We start from the raw sequence: 9934 nt of genomic DNA on the forward strand, positions 1-9934 counted from the left end.
AAATAGTGTTTATAGTGGAAAAGTAGAGGGAAGTCAAGTCTCCACCTGCTTACTGCATCACTAGCAAGTACTGCCATCTCTCCCCATCTTTAAGACACTCAGACTGTCCCTGGTGTCTTTCAAAAGGAGCAAGGAGTAAAAAAAAAATTGCAAACTTGTTTATGCAGCCCTGGGTAGGCTTTGTGTCAGAATGAGAGGTAGCCAGACCTCAACAGTGGGACTTGTAACATATAAGAAATCTGAATAGGAGTGACCCAGGTGGCATAAACAGTAACTGAGAAATCCTGCTGTGGAAATGCAGAAGCTGTTTCTTGGCCACTCTCTGTCCTGTACCAGGATGGGACAGACTGTGTGCATCCCTGCATGATGTCCTGAGTTTTAGGTCTGTTGTTTTACCAGGCCAAACATCCTCATACTCTTTGGCATGTGTCATGTCTCCATCACAGGGTCAGAAACAGCTCCTAACAGAGGGACCCTGATCATTTATCTCTCATTTTTCATCCCAGCTTTGAAGACAAAGCCACACTTGGCCTTGAGCAAACTGACCATCCAGGGTGGGCCAGTTTGAAGAACGACTTCAGGTAGCCAAGTGAAACAAAGGAATCCACGTGCATTCACAAAATGACTGACAATACAGGGCAATATCCAAAATAGGATTTTCCTCCTATGGCATTAAAATGAAACAAAAGCTGACTCAGCAGCCTGGTCAGAACACAGCAGGGAATAGGCTGACAGATGCCAAGAGGTTATCTTGACTCCCCCAGGTGGTATATTTTAGCACTGACCTGATGCCAGACCAAAACATTTCTTCCACAGATCTTCTGCAATGACAAAACTGTGACCTCAGGGCTGCACTATCCTGGGAATCCAGTGGTGTTCCTAACCCACATACAGTTTCTGATGTGCAAGTCCTTTCAAGAGAAAGACTTTGAGGAATTAATTTATGTGGGACAACAAATCACCTCACTGCTTTGAAACAGATGTGCAGTTTGTCAGACTTCAAGCACTAGCAGATACCTTGACAAATACATTAAATGTGCAGTGGATGAGCTGGTACTGCCGTGCCTTGCAGGATTTAACTAGCTGTGAGCTGTAAGTGCATTGCTTCTCACGCAGACCACTGGATGTCCAGAAATATCATCTCCTGCAACTGAGAAAAAGGAAAAGCCACGTCCTGAATGTTTTTTCACTCAGCCATGTATAACACAGATTCATTCCCCTTAGACAGCAGTGTCTGGCTACTCTAAATGCATCACCCTGGATGAGGAAGCTTTTATCTAGGCAGGATGTTTAGGGCAAGAGGCAGAGGTCGGGAGGGGCTGAGCTCATCCAAGCTGTGCGCTGAGTCACCTCCCCAAATTTCCTAATCCAGCTATACTTGTAGCAGTGCCCAACACTGATCTAAAAGCCCCATGACAGTTGAAAGATCCCTGGCAGGGACAAATCCTGTGCAGGACCAGGAAGAATTTTGAACTCTGAAGCTGCTGATGCAAAAGGCACTTGGAAAAAAGTTACTGACTGCAAGATGTTGAGCTGGAGAGGGCTCATGGCTTGCCAGGAAAGCAAAGCTCCTCCAAGATTTCCAGAACAGCGACAGACTACCCATTGCTGTTAGGAGTCTGTGTCCTCTCTCTTGGGGTCAGCAGGGATTAGCCTAGGCTGCATCCTCTGTCACACATCCTGGACAAAAGGGTGCAAGTTCTGGTTTTGGCTTCACATTTGCATCAGCAAGACTGTCCCAACACCAAAGGATCCATCAGCCTTCCCTATAGCCCATGTCCTGCTTCCCTGCATACAAGCTTAGCCTCATTGCCTTGCTGCTTCTGTGAATAATTGGAAGCAACCTGTGATGCTGCAGGGTCCAAAACAGAGAAACCAGGCATTCCCTAGAGCTACAGCAGGAGAAAAAAAAAAAAGTAAAGGATTGGGGAGGGGAGAAATAAATCACTGTAGAAATATATTATAACAGTTTTATTTTGGGTTGAAATCTTTTCATGTAAAAGTCTAATCTTGGCAAAATCAGTTTATGTCTCTCTTTTTCAGCTTCATGGAAGATGAATATTTTTTTGTTTATTTATGTCTAAATAGTCTGTAAAGTGATTAATCAAGGCATTTCCTTGGCACCTCCCCAGCTTAGTGCACTGAAGCAGGAGCATGAACAAAGGTGTGGCTCTAACAGCAGTCTGAACTTGCCCATGCCTGGGGAAATGCCATTTCTTCCAACTTGGCAATGTGTGCTTTGCTCACCCTGTGCACCTTGCCTACCTTTTAGCCAGCTTAAGTGTTATATCATAAATCACTCACTGCCTGCTCACCAGAAAACACTGACAGTGGTTCCAGAGACCATGCTCTCATCTGCTTGCTCTCCTTCCAAAACACTGATTTTGCCAGAGTTGACATGATCAACATTTTTGCCACTGATTTCACTGACAACCTTTATTACAAGTGGGAAAGGAAAAAAAAAAGAAAAAAAGATTAATGATCCATCCTAGACCTTCCCTTATAAATTGGTATTTCTGTGATTTTGGCAGCTCCCAGAATGTGCCCGAATATATATATATTTTTTCCTTATAACAGGAATGTGGCATACAAACCTCCAGTCTATACAATGTTTACCATTATTTAGAGGAACCCTTCCCCTACTCATGTGACAAGTATCTCATCCAGGCACATGACATGATGATGTCACTGTCTACAGCAGCCAGATGAACTGTCCTAATGGTGATGAAAACCACTGACTTCACAGGTGTCCTACAGCTGCAGGCAAAGGAAGTAGCATATGCTGCTCACAGAAAAACGGACTACCGCAGTGAGACTGGGTCTCTCTGCTGTAGATGGTTTCCTGCTGATAGCTGCACACATGGGGCTTTGAGGACAAGGAGATGTTTGAAGCACATCTCCACCTCCAGTCTGAAGAAGTTAGGGCAGCCACTACTTCAGGCTAGCAGGGATTCTTTAGCCTTACCAAACCCTTAAGATCACCCTGTTATAGTAGTAAGATACCATAGTAGTAGATGCTACATGGTATCAGAGCAAAGTTACATCATCCCCTTTTTAGGTAGGGGAGAAGGCCTGGGAAGAGCTGCTTCCCCGTTAAAAGGCAGCCAGAGTCACACTCGCTCAACCTTTCTGATGCATTAATCACCTGTGCTTATGCCCACACTGCTAAGGAGCTTTTTGGTGCTCTTGGCTGTAGGATTGCTATTGCCACCCAGGACAGCAAGTCAGCAGCCACATAACATGTTCTGGAAAGAGAAAAGCCCAAGGAAAAGGTAGACTTTGCCTCTTAAAAGTTTTAAGACCCTTACCAGTGCAAGGATGCAGAAACCTACAGGCCCTGAGGCAGAATCTGAACACCTCACACGGGCAGTTTAACAAAAAGGGCTATCTTGCACTCTGAAGAGAAAAGCCACAACTTGCAGAAAACCCTGCTAATCTTTAGAGAGGCATTTAGCATTTTCTACCAATAATGGCAGCCATTTAAGAAGCCAAAAAATCAGGACACCCGAACTCCTCCATGATTCGAGAGCACCAACACATAGTGGGCAGTAGCGACAACAGACCTAGCCTTTTGCTTGAACATTGGCCTCACACACAGTCTAGGAAGGGCCTAGCAGGAGCGGGCACGTCAGAACCACCAGCCCGGTACTGAGTGAGGGGCGACTCTGACCATTAACCCCCCCAGAAGGGCCGAGGCCGCTGAGGGGGCACCCTCAGCACCACTAACAGAGACGGCCCCGGCGTGAAGCCAGGCCTGTTCCCGGCCTGCCCCGGGAGGAACCGGGCAGCCCCACGACCCCGACCCGGAGCTGCCGGCCCGGGGCCGCCTGCCCGCCATCCCTCCCTGCCTCACAGACCGCCCGCCCAGTGACGTCACGCAACCACCACCCCACTGTTCCTCCCTCCTTTTCTCTTCCCCTCCTTCTTCCAGCCCCATATCCCCCCACAGAGAGAATTAATATGACGAGAGAAAAAAAAAAAAATCCATTCGTAGCAACCCCCCCCAACGCCCGCCTCATATTTTTAAAGTCTCCCCATGCGCGCATGCGCAAGGCGGCGTTTGCCTGTCCGCCATGTTGGAGAAGGGCAAGACTGAGGGCAGGAGGCTCCGCCCCCCCCCGCGCGGGTATAAAAGGCCGGGCGGGGGCGGCCGCCCCACACTGAGGCGATGAGGTGTGGAGGCTTTGGCGTCGGTCTTTTCTCCTCATTTTTTGTTGTATATTCTCTTCGTGTGTTAACTCTAACTCCTGGGCTGCTCTGTGTATATTGGAGGTGGGATGAAATCTAAGTCTAAAGTACCCTGCAGCAGGTGCTGGCAAGGCAAACTGCAGACCTGGGGTGTTCATCAGCTCTTGGGGGGTCCCAGGGACACCAAGGGACCTGCAGGAGCGGAGGAGCCTTCCCTGAGCCTTCTCTGCATGTAGCTGCTGTCTGTGTGTTAGAGCTGTTTTCTTTGAAAGCAAATGAGCAAACAGAGTAATGGGCCTGAAACAGCTTCTTAGGCTTTTCCCTATTTAGAGCTAGAAATAACAGCCTGAAAACTCGGCTTGAGAGAGCTTAGAAGAAGGTCATGTAGTCCAGCTCTCCTGTTCAAAGTGGTGTGAGCCAGCAAACCAGGGGACTTGGGATATGGTTTAGGTCTGTAGGAGTGCTAGGTTTAAAAAAAACACCAACTCTCCTTTTGTTTGCAGGAGGAATTAATAAGCCTGAGTAGATGGGCACATGTGTCTTGGGGGTCCCCCAAACACTTGGCAATAGTTAAAGTCTCATGAAATGCAGCTGCTTGTGATGAAAGGCACCAGCTGCTCTGCACTGGGAAAGGATGGAAACTGCAGGGAGAATTCAAAATATTTTAGCAGCAAGGGCTTCAGAAATTTAAATAGTAAAAAATAACTGAGTCTTTTTTTTCTTGTTCTGGGCGTACAGTCAGGTCTGGCTCTGTCTTGTGGCACAATGCTTCACTGTGGGAGCGTTAGTTTGAGAAGGGCAACTGTCCTGCTGCTCCTTGTAGGTGTTGGGTGTTTTCCTATTTCTGTTCTAGCTGTTCAGCTTTAGCACCCAAAGCAATTGCAAGCTCACGGAGACTACCTAGAAGCAAGACTGAAGCAACTGTATAATGGGGAAGTCTAAGATCAGCTTTCCAGTCTTTAAATGCTTTGTACTTAAATATGGCACCGAGCTCTCAGCAAACAGATGGTTTGACCTTCCTTCTGTCTTAGTTGTCAGAGCGGGTTGGGCTGTGAGTTGCTGAGTGTTTGTCTGGGAGCGGAGTGGGGTGGCCATGCCATCTGGCGTGTGGCTCTGGACGTGCTGGATCACACTGATTGTCAGCTTTTGGGATGGATCCGGCGTCGATACAAGCAGCTCCCTGGCAGCACCTGCGTGATTCAGAGCCCAAGCGATGAAAAACAGCTCTTGGAAGGAAAAAGGCTCAGTGTGGTGTTGTCGTGCTGTTGGATGCAATCACACAGTCCAGAATAAAACCCTACATTTTAAGGAGCAGTCCTGCGATGGTCATGACAAATGACTCGAGGAGACCAAATGGAGTTTGTTCTCCTTATGTCCATGGCATTTAAAAGCCAGCGGGCTGTGCAGTTGTACTTTGTATTGCGTCATCATGCCAAAGTCAAGTAATTGATGGGACCAGTAACAATCTATATGAGAGCATTAAATGCCTTGGGAAAATGAAAGGGACCCCAGGGAGCCTTTGGCATCTGTCACTGACACTTTTGGGAAGGAGGAGAATACCGATTGCTGTGCAGAGTTTGACCTGGACTGGCTTTTGTAGCCAGGGTGTGTGGGTGAATCTTCTGGTCTCCAACAGGCCTAGGTATTTTTGTGCCTTAGTTTTGATGTTGTGAAGGAGGCACACTGCAGGTTGTAGGCACAGGGGGAATTGCAGCTATGGATTTATAGAGGGACCCATCTGGCTGGGCTGGGTTGGTGCAAGACATATCAATTTCTCTGAACAAGAAAATGACTTGTTGATCAGCTGGTGGGGTGGTGGGGTTTCAGGTGGAGGGCGGGGGCGTGCTTGGAGGGCAGTGTGCACCGCAAGGCAGCGGACCTCCCCTTCTGTCCCTGATCTGTCTCGCTTCTGAATGAGTCACATCCCTTCTGTCCCTACATGCAGCCAATGGGACAGAGATGGGATTGAAGTGGAAATTTGGGCCATGCTGGTATGGCCCACACTGGCACCAAATGTGGATTAGAGCCAAAGGTTCCTGCTCCTTCTGCATAAATGTCTTCAGCAGGCAGGAACACACTGAGCCCCAGGCTGCTTACTGCATCCCTGCCCTTTCCAGGCCATATCTCCTGGGATAAACCACCAAATCCTGGTGTCCCATGTAGGCAGTACTCAAAATAAAGTCATGAAAAGGGGAGGGATGGAGGCGTGGATGAGTCCTGCAGCATGCTGGCTGGTGTACCTGGGGAGCTGTTGGTAGGAAGAGCACACAGACATGCTCAGGCTTTTTATAATCAATAGATTGATCAGCCTTTACTGCCATGGCATCCTGGGGTAAGCCCTGGACTAGGCTGGATGGAGAGAGCGAGAGCTTTGTCTCAGTCAAGGCCAGCAGTACAAGGGGGAATCTCCTGGCTCAGGGCTTTAAAAAGTGATCGATTGCAGGATAAAATGGGGTTGAGCCCAGTGTGGGTTATTGCAGAACTGGTAGCAATGTTTTTTTTGGGGGGAGAGGTGATGGCCCTTAAAGCCCTTCATTCACGCTCAGGAAATTTTAGTGATGTGAGTCGGGGACAGTCACCATCTCTTCATGTCTCTGCCTGGGAAACAAGGTAGCATGGGAACATGGGTTTGCAGAGCTATAGTCATGGATTTCTGCGGAGCTTCACAAGAGGGCAGAAAATGGCTGCGGAAACGTCTGTGTGACAGTGACTTTCTGATGGAAAATTCTTAGGGACGCTGTGGTCTGCTCTGAGGCAGAAGCGTATTGCAGATTTGCCTGGAGAGCTGGTGTAAACATGTAGCAGACAGCAAAAACAAGAGAAGCATCCCTGGTGTGAGCACCCTGTGTGAGTAGTTGTGTATTTCATATGAGCAGAGTCACAGCTATCCTCGTCCCTCTGTCTCCTGGGGAGGGCAAAGGGGATTTATTCCAGATACAAGTATGGGGAAAGTGGGAAGGAGAAATGAAGCTATGGGAGGGTGTTTAACCAGGGTTGTGGGAGGTTGGAGAATGGATGGTTGGGGATGCGGTTGTGTGGCTAGCTGTTCCTTCGCTCAGCTAAAGTTCAGGCCCTCCTGTCCCAGACACGCTGCTTCTCCTGTTTCCAGCAGTTCCCAAACAGGAACTGTGGTTTGTACTAGTGCACTGGCCTGCAAATTGATGTGGTGGAGGGAGAAGATATATGTTCTCCCTGGTGCATTCAAACCACCAATCATCACCAGACGTGCCTGGTGGAGTGTCCAGGGAGACCTATCCCCTTGAGTGTGCACAGCGGCTCTCAGGGTGGCTGATCTTTGCTTTGCTTAGATCTGGCCTAGGGAAAACCCTGCTTTGGCCAGGTCTAAAGCAAGCAGCCTTGGCCCTGTGGAGCTCCATGTTTGCCAGCATCGAGGAAACTGTAAGATGAATTTGTATGTGCAAAACTAAAGTCATCACCCATGTGAACAGGTGCTTAACCCCTGCTTCTCCAGCTCCTGTCAGGGTAGCCAGGGTGTGTTGAGATGTGCCATGTGTCTGGCACCACAGGGAGAAGCAGCCAGCAGTCCCAGCTTGTCCTTTCCTACAGGCTTCAACTGAGCCCCAGGCAACCGTTTTCCCAGAGCCAGGGGTCAAATGAGCGCCTTTGAATCTTGACAAGGAGAAGGGAGCTGGGAGTGCCGATTTTTCACTCCTGCTCTTGTCCTAACAAGATTGAACCTTGGGCTCTAAGGACTCAGTAACAAGTTTCTCCAGGGCTGGGATGGGTGTTGCATGTTTTCCTTTTTTCCCCACTTCTGAAGCAGAGAGGACAACCTCGAGCTCTGGATATTTATGCTCCCCTCCATTGATCTGTCTATAGGAACAGAGCCCAGGAGTCCTGACTTGCATGCTCCCCGCCGCCTGTAACCCCTACCCACTTGCTGTGGGAGCAGATGGTGAACTGTGCAGAGCAGACGGCCGCCTGAAACGAGCTTATGGTGTAAGCCCGCATGGCAGCCCCTGCGTGGGGAGTGCTCTGGGTTGCAAACTGGCACAACAGGGAGCAGAGCAAGGATGGATCCAGCATGCCAAGAATTAATCTTACCCCGCTTAAGTGCTGGGAAGAGTCTGGGGAAAAACAGCAGGGCTGTTTGGACCTGGGCTTGAACTGAACATCCTGCAAAGTGAAGTCTTATCTCTTAAACCCTCATCTGTGAGGTGGGATTTGCCTGGGATGTCCTGGCAGCCAGGCTGACTCCCAGGGCAGCGCAGAGCCGGATCCAGGGCTGGTGGCACCTGGGCCACCAGTTATTTTCCCTAGTGGTGACTCTGGCCTGGAGGTGGGACTTGCTCCCAGGGATCTGCTTTAGGAAATCAGTGCCAAAGTGTTTAAAATAATTTACAGGCCAGTTTCACTGTTCCTCTTTTTTTTTTTTAAAGGAACTAAAAATATATCTTCAGTTGTAAAGCAAAATAAAAACACTGCCATCTTGCATTCCAGTTATTATACAGTAGCTGGCATTCTTTAGACAAAGCTTAAAATAACCATGAACATACCAGTGAAAATAAATGGGTGAGTCATGTTTGTTAATGCAGGATCAGAAGTATTGCTCTTGGCTCTCCTACTGTGTAACATCGTGTGCTCTCTCAAGCAGATACAAGGTTTTGGCTAGCCCCGTGAAAGAAAATTTGGGATCCATCAATTCCAGGTCCTCCTGAATGGGACCTTGTGTAAGAAGGTTTTAAATCAGGGACTATTTTTTACTTATTTGTACAATCTCTGGCACTGTGGTGTCATAAGCACCACGTAGTGTAAACTGTCAGTAGGAATTAGACTTGTGCCTCACTCTTTGGCTGTGCAAGCCTGATTTTGAGGGGTTAAATGGGGAAACTCACTCAAATACTCATCTCCAAAGTTGCTGGTGAGCTGGTCTGGCTCCTGCACTCCTCTCTGCTCCTACTTTGTGCCTCCTCCTTGGGGCTGGAGTTGAGAAAGGAGGAGGATGGTACCAGCACCACGATTTCAGAAGTTGCTCATAGGCTTCAGGCTGCACAGGGTCCATCATCTACTCTTTGTCTACAAAGACCCCAAATTTCCCCTTTGGAAGGACCGCTAGTGCTAGCATTTGGCGCTCTGCCTCTTGCCTGCAGTTGGACACAGAACGGGGCCAGCAGGATGTCATTAAAATCACATCTCAACCATTTTGGGGGCTGCTGGAGAGGCTGGACAGAGCAGCTATAGAAGTGGAGAGCAGTGACCCATGGTGATGTGCTGTTCGGCATGGCCTACCGGCTCGACGTCTGTCAAAGTCAACTCACTGCAGCCAAAGCAAGGGGAATTTGTGACCAGCAGGACAGATGCTGCATTTTTCCCTGTGAGTTAAACTCATGGAGGTTTCAGGGTGGTTTAAGGAGACATCAGTGAACCTATGCGGAGCAGCTGTGATCTCCAGGGCTTAAAGACTTTGACAGCCCAGCTCTGCTGAATCTTGCTGGTGCTCTGGAAGGAGCTACCTTTCTGGCTGTCTGGAGGTGACTGTCCCTGCAGGAGGGACAGCTTAGTGCTCACATGTGTCTGCATCCTGCTGCCACGGTTCACAGCCTGCCCCGTTAGCACAAGCTGCAAATGACAGTGATTGAAGTCAGGCAGTGACATATGGCAGCTAGGGAGGTGAGAGACGGTGGTGTCGGCTGGCTGTGTTATGTGGTGGGGGCAGAGAGCTGCTGGAGGCAGCAAGTGCCATGTACTGGCACTTTTGTGAAAGGACAGATCCAGGCAATCAGAA

This window comes from Haliaeetus albicilla, chromosome 26 (assembly GCF_947461875.1).
Source record: "Haliaeetus albicilla chromosome 26, bHalAlb1.1, whole genome shotgun sequence".
NCBI lineage: Eukaryota > Metazoa > Chordata > Aves > Accipitriformes > Accipitridae > Haliaeetus > Haliaeetus albicilla.